An 11,106-nucleotide genomic window follows, 5' to 3' on the forward strand; every position below is an offset into this window, starting at 1 on the left:
ACCCTTTGAAATCTTCTGCTCAGTTCTTTTACTTCATCAATTCTTCCTTTTGCTTTAGCAGCTCGACGTTCGAGAGCAAGTTTCAGAGTCTCCTCTGACATCCGTCTTGGTCTTTTCTTTCTTTTCAATGACCTCTTGCTTTCTTCATGTATGATGTCCTTGATGTCATTCCACAACTCGTCTGGTTTCGGTCACTAGCGTTCAATGCGTCAAATCTATTCTTGAGGCGGTCTCTAAATTCAGGTGGGATATAGTCAAGGTCATATTTTGGCTCTTGTGGACTTGCTCTGATTTTCTTCAGTTTCAGCTTGAACTTGCGTATGAGCAATTGATGGTCTGTTCCACAGTTGGCCCCTGGCCTTGTCCTGACTGATGATATTGAGCTTTTCCATCGTTTCTTTCCACAGATATAGTCAATTTGATTTCTGTGTGTTCCATCTGGCAAGGTCCATGTGTATAGTTGCTGTTTATGTTGGTGAAAGAAGGTATTTGCAATGAAGAAGTCGTTGGTCTTGCAAACTTCTATCATTCCATCTCCAGCATTGTTTCTGTCACCAAGGCCGTATTTTCCAACATTTGCATTCCAATCGCCAGTAATTATCAATGCATCTTGATTGCATGTTCGATCAATTTCAGACTGCAGCAGCTGATAAAAATCTTCAATTTCTTCATCTTTGGCCCTAGTGGTTGGTGCGTAAATTTGAATAATAGTTGTATTAACTGTTCTTCCTTGTAGGCGTATGGATATTATCCTATCACTGCCAGCGTTGTACTTCAGGATAGATCTGGAAACGTTCTTTTTGATGATGAATGCAACACCATTCCTCTTTAAGTTGTCATTCCCAGCATAGTAGACTATATGATTGTCCAATTCAAAATGGCCAGTACCAGTCCATTTCAGCTCACTAATGCCTAGGATATTGATGTTTATGCATTCCATTTCATTTCTGATGATTTCCAATTTTCCTAGATTTGTACTTCATACACTCCAGGTTCCGATTATTAATGGATGTTTGCAGCTGTTTCTTCTCATTTTGAGTCATGCCACATCAGCGAATGAAGGTCCCAAAAGTTTTACTCCATCCACGTCATTAAGGTCTACTCTACTTTGAGGAGGCAGCCCTTCCCCAGTCATCTTTTGAGGGCCTTCCAACCTGGGGGGCTCATCTTCCAGCACTATATCAGACAATGTTCCGTTGCTATTCATAAGGTTTTCACTGGCTAATGCTTTTCAGAAGTAGACTGCCAGGTCCTCACTCATCTTTGCCAAGAAATATGGAAGACAGCTTTCTGGTCATCTGACTGAAAGAGATCCATATTTATGCCTATTGCCAAGAAAGGTGATCCAACCGAACGTGGAAATTATAGAACAATATCATTAATATCACACGCAAGCAAATTTTGCTGAAGATCATTCGAAAATGGCTGCTGCAGTATATAGACAGGGAACTGCCAGAAATTCAGGCCGGTTTCAGAAGAGGACGTGGAAACAGGGATATCATTGCTGATGTCAGACCCTGGCTGAAAGCAGAGAATACCAGAAGGATGTTTAACTGTTTTACTGACTATGCAAAGGCATTCGACTGTGTGGATCATAACAAATTATGGATAACATTGCGAAGAATGGGAATTCCAGAACACTTCATTGTTCTCATGAGGAATCTTTGCATAGATCAAGAGGCAGTTGTTCGGACAGAACAGGGGGATGATGATTGGTTTAAAGTCAAGAAAGGTGTGCGTCAGGGTTGTATTCTTTCACCATACCTATTCAATCTGTATGCTGAGCAAATAATACGAGAAGCTGGACTATGTGAAGAAGAATGGGGCATCGGGATTGGAGGAAGACTTATTAACAACCTGTGTTATGCAGATGACACAACCTTGCTTGCTGAAAGGGAAGAGGACTTGAAGCACTTACTAATGAAGATCAAAGACCACAGCTTTCAGTATGGATTGCACCGCAACATAAAGAAAGCAAAAATCCTCCCAACTGGACCAGTGAGCAACATCATGATAAACAGAGAAATGATTGAAGTTGTCAAGGATTTTATTTTACTTGGATCCATAACAGCTGTGGAAGCAGCAGTCAAGAAATCAAAAGATGCATTGCATTGGGTAAATCTGCTGCAAAGGACCTCTTTAAACTTTTGAAGAGCAAAGATGTCACCCTGAAGACTAAGGTGCGCCTGACCCAAGCCAAGGTATTTTCAACCGCATCACAAGTATGTGAAAGCTGGACAATGAATAAGGAAGACCGAAGAAGAATTGACGCTTTTGAATTGTGGTGTTGGCGAAGAGTATTGAATATACCCTGGACTGCCAAAAGAACGAACAAATCTGTCTTAGAAGAAGTACAACCAGAATGCTCCTTAGAAGCAAGGATTGGGAGACTGTGTCTTACATATTTTGGACATGTTGTCAGGAGGGATCAGTCCCTGGAGAAGGACATCATGCTTGGCAGAGTACAGGGTCAGTGGAAAAGAGGAAAACCCTCAACGAGGTGGATTGACACAGTGGCTGCAACAATGAGCTCAAGCATAACAATTTTGAATGGCTCAGGACCGGGCAGTGTTTCATTCTGTTGTGCATAGTGTCCCTATGAGCCGGAACCAACTCAACGGCACCTAACAACAACAACAACGCCTTCCAGATTTCTCCGTGTTATAAGATATTTCACGGATTCATTATTCTTAACCATTGTGTAGTATTATGTGAATATACCATAAATTATTTATCCATTCATCCATTGATGGCCACCTTGTTTGCTTCCGTCTTTTTGCTATTTTAAACAGTGCTGCAATGAACATGGATGTGAATATATCTGTTCATGTGAAGGCTCTTATTTCTCTAGAATATATTCCAAGGAGTGGGGTTGCTGGATCGTATGGTTGTTCTATTTCTAGCTTTTTAAGGAAGTGCCAAATCGATTTCCAAAGTGGTTGTACCATTTTACACTCCCACCAGCAGTGTATAAGTGTTCTAGTCTTTCCACAACCTCTCCAACCTTTATTATTTTGTATTTTTTGAATTAATGCCAGCCTTGTTGGAGTGAGATGGTATCTCATTATAGTTCTGATTTGCATTTCTCTAATGTCTGATGATCCTGAGCATTTCCTCATGTATCTATTAGCCGCCTAAATGTCTTCTTTGGTGAAATGCCTGCCTGTTCATATCCTTTGCCCATTTTTTAATTGGGTTATTTGTCTTCTTGTTGTTGAGTTTTTGCAGTATCTTGTAGATTTTAGAGATCAGACGCAGATCAGATTTGCTGTAGCCAAAAACTTTTTCCCAGTCCGTAGGTAATCTTTCTACTTTTTTGGTGAAGTCTTTGAATAAGCATAAGTGTTTGATTTTTAGGAGGTCCCAGTTATCTAGTTTCTCTTCTGGTGTTTATACAGTGTTAGTAATGTTTTGTGTACTGTTTATGAAATGTATTAGGGCTCCTACCATTGTCCCTATTTTTACTTCCATGATCTTTATCATTTTAGATTTTATGTTTAGGTCTTTGATCCATTTTGAGTTAGTTTTTGTGCATGGTTTGAGGTATGGGTCTTGTTTCATTTTTTTTGCAGGTGGATATCCAGTTATGCCAGCATCATTTGTGAAAGAGACTGTCTTTTCCCCATTTAACAGACTTTGGGCCTTTGTCAAATATCAGCTGCTCATATGTGGATTGATTTATGTCTGGATTCTCAATTCTGTTCCATTGGTCTGTGTATAAGTTGTACCAGTACCAGGCTGTTTTGACTACTGTGGCAGTATAATATGTTCTAAAGTCAGGTAGTGTGAGGACTCCCACTTTGTTCTTCTTTTTCCATAATACTTTACTCCTTCGGGGCCTCTTTTCCTTCCATAAGAAATTGGTGATTTGTTTCTCCATCTCATTAAAAAATGTCATTGGTATTTGGATCGGGATTGCATTGTAAGAATGATTCTTTTTTTGATGTTATGATACTAAGAGATTTGAGAACCAAGGCAGTTCTTTATTTGGATATGGGTGTCTTTGACTTGTTGACTCAGCAAGTATTTACTGATTGCTAATAATCAACTGGAAACCCTGGTGGCATGATGGTTAAGTGCTATGACTGCTAGCCAAAATGTCAGCAGTTCGAATCCACCTGGCGCTCCTTGTAAACTCTATTGGGCAGTTCTACTCTGTCGTATGGGGTCACTATGAGTCGAAATCAACTCGACGGCAACAGGTTTGGTTTTAGTTTTTAATAATCAACTGTTGGTCTCAAGATACTGTGCTGGATACTACAGGAGATTGAAAGACAAATTTTGCATGGATTCTGTCCTCAAGTTGCTGTAACCTGATAGAGGAGTTAAGACAAGTACATAACTATAATACAAGGAAGAAAACAATAGGTGACATAAGAGGTATAATGACCAGCACAGAGTAGATACTCAATATTTGCTACTAAATGTTTGTTCTAATCTATTGATAGGTACAGTACTGTGGGAGTTTTTGTTGTTAGGTTGCCATTGAGTCGATTCTGACTCATAGCGACCGTATGTATAACAGAACAAAACACTGCCTGGTCCTGCGCTATCCTCACAATCATTGTTATGCTTGAGCCCATTGTTGCAGCCACTATGTCAGTCCATCTCATTGAGGGTCTTCCTCTTTTTCGCTGACCCTCTGCTCTACCAAGTGTGATGTCGTTCTCCAGGTGCCAGTCCCACCTGATAACATGTCTAAAATATATTAGACAAAGTCTCGCCATCCTCACTTCTAATGAGCATTCTGGCTGTACTTATTCCAGGACAAGTTTGTTTGTTCTCCTGGCAGTTTGTGGTATATTCAATATTCTCCAGCACCATAATTCAAAGTAATCGATGATTCTTTTTACGTATTCATTGTCTAGCTTTCACATGCCTATGAGGTAATTGAAAACACTGTAGCTTGGGTCAGGCACATCTTAGTCCTTAAAGTGACATCTTTGCTTTTTAACACTTTAAAGAGATCTTTTGGCAGCAGGTTTGCCCAGTGCAATGTGTCTTTTGATGTATTGACTGCTGCTTTCGTGGGCGTTGATTGTGGATTCAAGTAATACGTAATCCTTTATATCTTCAGTCTTTTCTTTGTTTATCATGATGTTGCTTACTGGTCCAGTTGTGAGGATTTTTGTATATATTGAGGCGTAATCATACTGAAGGCTGTGATCTTCGATCTTCATCAGTAAGTGCTTCAAGCCCTCCTCCTCGTTTTCACCAAGCAAGGTTGTGTCATCTGCATATCATAGGTTGTTAATGAGTTTTCATCCAATCCTGATGCCCCATTCTTCTTCATATTGTCCAGCTTCTCAGATTATTTGCTCAGCATACAGACTGAATAAATATGGTGAAAGATACAACCCTGCTGCTCACCTTTCCTGACTTTAAACTACACAATATCCCTTTGTTCTGTTCAAACGACTGCCTCTTGATCTAAGTACAGGTTCCTCATGCACACAATTAAGTGTTCTGGAATTCCCATTCTTCACAACATTATCCATAATTTGTTATGATCCACACAGTCAAATAAAACAGTATATTCAATAAAACACAGGTAAACATCTTTCTGATACTCTCTGCTTTCAGCCAAGATCCATCTGATAACAGCAATGATATCCCTTGTTCCACATCCTCTTCTGAATCCGGCTTGAATTTCTGGCAATTCGCTGTCAGTGTACTGCTGTAACCACTTTTGAATGATTTTGAGCATATTTTACTTGTGTGTGATATTGATGATACTGTTCCATAATTTCCACGTTTGTTTGAATCACCTTTCTTTGGAATAGGTATAAATATGAATCTATTCCAGTTGGACAGCCAAGTTTCTTGGCATAGATGAGTGAGTACTTCCAGTGCTGCATTCATTTCTTGAAATATCTCAATTGGTACTCTGTCAATTCCTGGACCTTGTTTTTCACCACTGCCTTCAGTGCAGCTTGGACTTCTTTCAGCACCATCGGTTCTTAATCGTATGCTACCTCCTGAAATGGTTGAATGTCTACCAATTCTTTTTGGTACAGTGACTCTCTGTATTCCTGTCATCTTCTTTTAAGGCTTCCTACGTTGTTTAATATTTTCCCCATAGAATCCTTCGATACCACAACTCAAGGCTTGAAAATTTCTTAAGTTCTTTTAGCTTGAGAAATGCAGAGCGTGTTTTCTATCTCCAGGTCTTTGCACATGTCATTATAATACTTTGTCTTCTCAAGCCACTCTTCTGTTTGGCTCTTTTACTTCATAATTTCTTCCTTTCACTGTCACTGCTTTATTTTCAAGAGCAAGTTTCAGAGTCTCTTGTGACATCCATTTTGGTCTTTTCTTTCTTTCTTGTCTTTTTAATGACATCTTGCATTCTTCATGTATTATGTCCTTGATGTCACTCCGCAACTCATCTGGTCTTTAACCATTTGTGTTCAGTGCAACAAATCTTTTCTTGAGATGGTCTCTAAACTCAGGTAGGATATACTCAAGGTCTTACTTTGGTTCTTGTGGATTTGTTCAAATTTTCTTCAACTTCAGGTTGAACCTGCATATGAGCAATTGATGGTTTGTTCCATAGTCAGACCCTGGCTTTGTTCTAACTGATGATATTGAGCTTTCCCATTGTCTCTTTCCACAGATGTAATCGATTTGATTCCTGTGTATTCCATCTGGTGAGGTCCACATGTATAGTTGCCATTTCGTTGTTGATTAAAAGGTTTTAGCTATGAAGAAGTCGTTGGTATTGCAAAATTCTGTCTTGCAATCTCTGGCATTGTTTCAGTTACCAAGGCCATATTTGCCAGCTACCAATTCTTCTTTGCTTCTAACTTTTGCATTCCAATCACCAGTAATTATCAATGCATCTTGATTGCATGTTTGATCAATTTCAGACTGCAGAAGTTGGTAAAAATCTTCAATTTCTTCATCTTTGACCCTAGTGGTTAGTGCGTAAATTTGAGTAATAGTCGTATTAACTGGTCTTTCTTGTAGGCCTATGGACAGTATCCTATCACTGACAGTGTTGTACTTCAGGAAAGATCTTGAAATGTTCTTTTTGATGATGAATGTGATGCCATTCCTCTTGAATTTGTCACTCCAGCATAGTAGCCCTATGATTGTCCAATTCAAAATGGCCAATACCAGCCCATTTCAACTCACTGATGTCTAGGGTATTGATCTTTATGCATTTAATTTTTGACAGTTTCCTGTTTTCCTAGATTCATACTTTGTACATTCCACATTCCTATTATTAATGGATATCTGCAGCTGTTTCTTCTCATTTTGAGTCATGCCACATCAGCAAATGAAGGTCCTGAAAGCTTGACTCCATCCACATCATTAAGGTTGACTCTAGTTTGAGGAGGCAGCTCTTTCCCTGTCGTCTTTTGAGTGCCTTCCAGCCTGGGGAGGTCATCTCCTGGCACTGTATCAAACAATGTTCCGCTGCTGTTCATAAGGTTTTCGCCAGCTAATTTTTTTCAGAAGTAGACTGCTGGGTTCTTTTTCCTAGTCTGTCTTAGTCTGGAAGCTCAGCTGAAACTTGTCCAGCATGGATGACCCTGCTGGTATTTGAATACCAGTGGCATAGCTTCCAGCATCACAGCAACATGCAAGCTCCAACAGCACAACAAACTGATAGACACGTGGGGTGTTAGCCTATTAGTATTTCTTCATTCTCTGTCTTGATTTTTTTAGCTTTCACCTACATTTTGTCCTGGTAGCTGTATTGCTCTAGGATTCTTAATCTTTATTAGGCTTGTTGGTTGTGGATATCAGTTCACTTAGCAATTTCAAACAAATGCTGTCTGTATAACCACTATCAAATTCAAGTGCATGAATGGACAAAATGAGTTCGAAACACTAGTAAATGGAGAGGGAGTTGGTGGGAAATGAAGCAATAATGACTTAGACTAAGACATAAAAGTAATACATTTATGGAAAAGTTATATTCTAGAGGTCAGTTATTGATTTGCACAGAATTATGTGAATGATTACCAACCCGCTTTCCTGGTGAACTTAAGGCACTCAGTTTCCTCATCCATTGGACCAAGTCAGTGTTTCAAACTGTGGGCCATTTCCTATTGGCGGATTGTGAAATCAATTTATTGGGGTACTACCAGCATTTTTTAAATCATAGAAGAGCATTGAAAACATCAGAGTTCATCACACATAGTGAAGGTAGCTAATGTTTTGTAAAACTTGTGAGCACTGGATTGTAATTTTAAATGTAGGCCTTCCTGTTGTTTGAGGAGGAAAAAGTAGTCTCAGTAAATGTTTACTGGGAATGAATTCGAAAGATCTTTTAGAGGAAAGTGGGGTAGCCAGTTGAAAATGGGAGTACTTCTGGATTCTCTCCTATGGCTTGTAGCAATCTTTTTTTTATCCCAGAAATACTATTAAGAATGTGTTTTGCATGTTTTATGATAGAAGTCTCATTTTAAGCAATACCGTTAAATTTCCCAGTCCGTGGAGCCCTTCTAAAAAACTAGGTAACCTAGAGTAATGTTCCTTTTCTAACGTGGACGCAAAAAATATGCAACATGAGTCCCTTAACAAATGGCCTCATTATTCCTCAGCCTCTGTTGCCATCTAATAACCTCTGTCTACAATGTAACCAAGCACGGACCTTGTAGTTAGGAAAGAGATTTGTTCTGCAGATGCTTTGGGCAGTTTTATAATTTTTAAAGATGTGAGATTTGAGAGAAAAACTATGTATATGTCTCCAATCTGAAATGGGCAAAGATCTGCGATTTGGCAAACCCTATTGAGCATCAACAGTCTACAGCACCATAGAATTAAAAACCTGATAATAGCACCAATGTAGCACTCTTTAAAAACTTGTCATTTTACTGAGCAATCAATCTCATGGAATTTTTTTTTTTTTTAATGAGTGGGTAGAGTATTTAAATATCTTACCTGAAAACTAGCTTCATTAAATAAAGTAACTGTTAACTGAGAGGAAACTGGTATTTCTGTTACTTTTGATATCCTGCTCAATAGATTTCTTCCTAGCCTTATCAATAAAGTCACTTGCTCTGGGCTATGATCAGAACAGAGGAAGAAGTGCTGCGGGGAAATACGCTTTAGAATGATGTTCATTATCATAGGGTTCTACCGAGTTGTGAAAGTTTATTCACCACTACAAATTACTAAAGTTGCTTGAACACTTAAAAGAGGTCTTCATCTGTATGAAAAGAGGATTGTAAAGTGAGACAGACTTTCCAGTTGGAATGAAATAATGTACATTTGACCTGACTTTGCTTAACCTGATTAAGTAAATTTTAGGATGGGCTCTAAAAAAAACCTCGCAAGGTATTTTTGGTTTGTTTTCCTTAAAGTTAAGTGTTTGTTGATTTGTAGGTTATTTCTTGGAAAAACCTATTACTGAGCTAGTACAGAATGTGAATCATTTCTTGCCTGAAATACAAGATTGATGCTTACGGGGCAGTTGTCCAGAATCTTCTGGCTCAATTGGAAGGTATTTCACTTTTCATCACTGTAGGTGCTTTTAACTTTAAAAATGTGTTATTTAAAAATATAAGCCATATTGGCACATAGGAAACCACTTAAATTTAAAACACACCCGAGAATTCTTTGGACTATTTAGTTTATAATTTCCAGCAAAATAAAAAGTATCTTTAATGCCTTTGAAAAAAGTCTTTTCTAGAGGTAGCTAAATCGAAAATATATAATGCACTTGAGAGAATAACACTACTAATATCTTTGATATTGAAATGCTTGAACACAACATAAAAACCTATTGACCTCTTTTTTCCAAAAGCAAACTAAGCTACAGATGTAAAGCTGAAGAAATTCAGTACCACAGTTAAAAGAAATCATTTTTAGGTTAAGAGTTTCTGCTTTTACATTAATCAAAAAAGTAACTTTTTTTTTTAAGTTATGATTTAATGTATATAACTTTTCTGTTTTTTAAACTTGGAAGAATTTATAGTAGTATTACATGCTTTTATTTTTGTGTTATGATTTAAATGCTAGGCACCTAGCTAAATTTTCAGAAAGGGCTCCTTTCTCTTTTACAGAATAGCTCTCCAGTAGAGAGGGCTCTGCCTTTGGCGTTTGGGTGGGATATTTGCTTGTGATTTCTAATTCTCAGAGCCACTTCTGAACATTCCTACAGATATACCACAAAGTGAAGAGTTTGATTCTCTTAACCATTCTACTAAAGTATTATTGATACAAACTACCACTTACTAAAATAAAAATATAAAACACTCAGAAATGAAAGCATTTAGAAAAGGAATTTATGTGAAAAGGTTTGCAATGGAGTCCAGGCTTTAGAATGACAGTCTTATCAAATTAAAATATAAAATGTATTTTATAACTAATGTCAGTGAATTGTACATGTGAAGAATGTTGAAAAGGCAAACAAAGTTCTTGCATATATATTCACCACAATAAAATATGTATAATATTTAAAGGAAAAAGAAAAAGCCTAAAAATTTCTAAAGTCACCAAGTTTATAGTTATTCTATTCATGGTGGAAGACAGCAGTTTTCTCATGTAATTATGATATCCAAAAAGGTCACATATCTTCAGACATCAGCATTGACAAAGTCAGGGATATAGTTGTTTTTATTAGAGAGTAACTTATAGGAACAGCTCATGGTTTCATGCATTTGGGGAATGAGAAGTAGACTGAGTGACTCTTTCTGTTTATTGCTATTTGTTCTCAGGGTTGAAAAGTGTGTTTTTGGAAGTCCCCAAGACCACTTTAACATTCAAAGATTTGCTAGAAGGACTCACAAAACTCGTAAGAGCTGTTACACTCACAATTACAGTTTATTACAGTGAAAGAATACAGATTAAAATCAGCAGTTGAAAAAAACACATGGGGCAAAGTCCAGGAGACATCAGGTGAAAGCTTCCAATTGTTCTGTCCCAGTGGAGTCATGCAGAGACTGCTTAATTCTCCCATCAACGATGTGTGACAACACACATGGAGTATTGCCAACCAGGGAAGCTCCCCTGAGCCTTGTTGTCTAGGGCTTTTATTGGGGTTCAGTCATGGAGGCATGGCTGACTGCCCATGGGCTGACCTTCAGTCTCCAGCCCCTCCAGAAGTCAAGCTGATACTGCATGGCCGAAGGCCCCTGGCATATATAACAT

This window comes from Loxodonta africana, chromosome 1 (assembly GCF_030014295.1).
Source record: "Loxodonta africana isolate mLoxAfr1 chromosome 1, mLoxAfr1.hap2, whole genome shotgun sequence".
Taxonomy (NCBI): domain Eukaryota; kingdom Metazoa; phylum Chordata; class Mammalia; order Proboscidea; family Elephantidae; genus Loxodonta; species Loxodonta africana.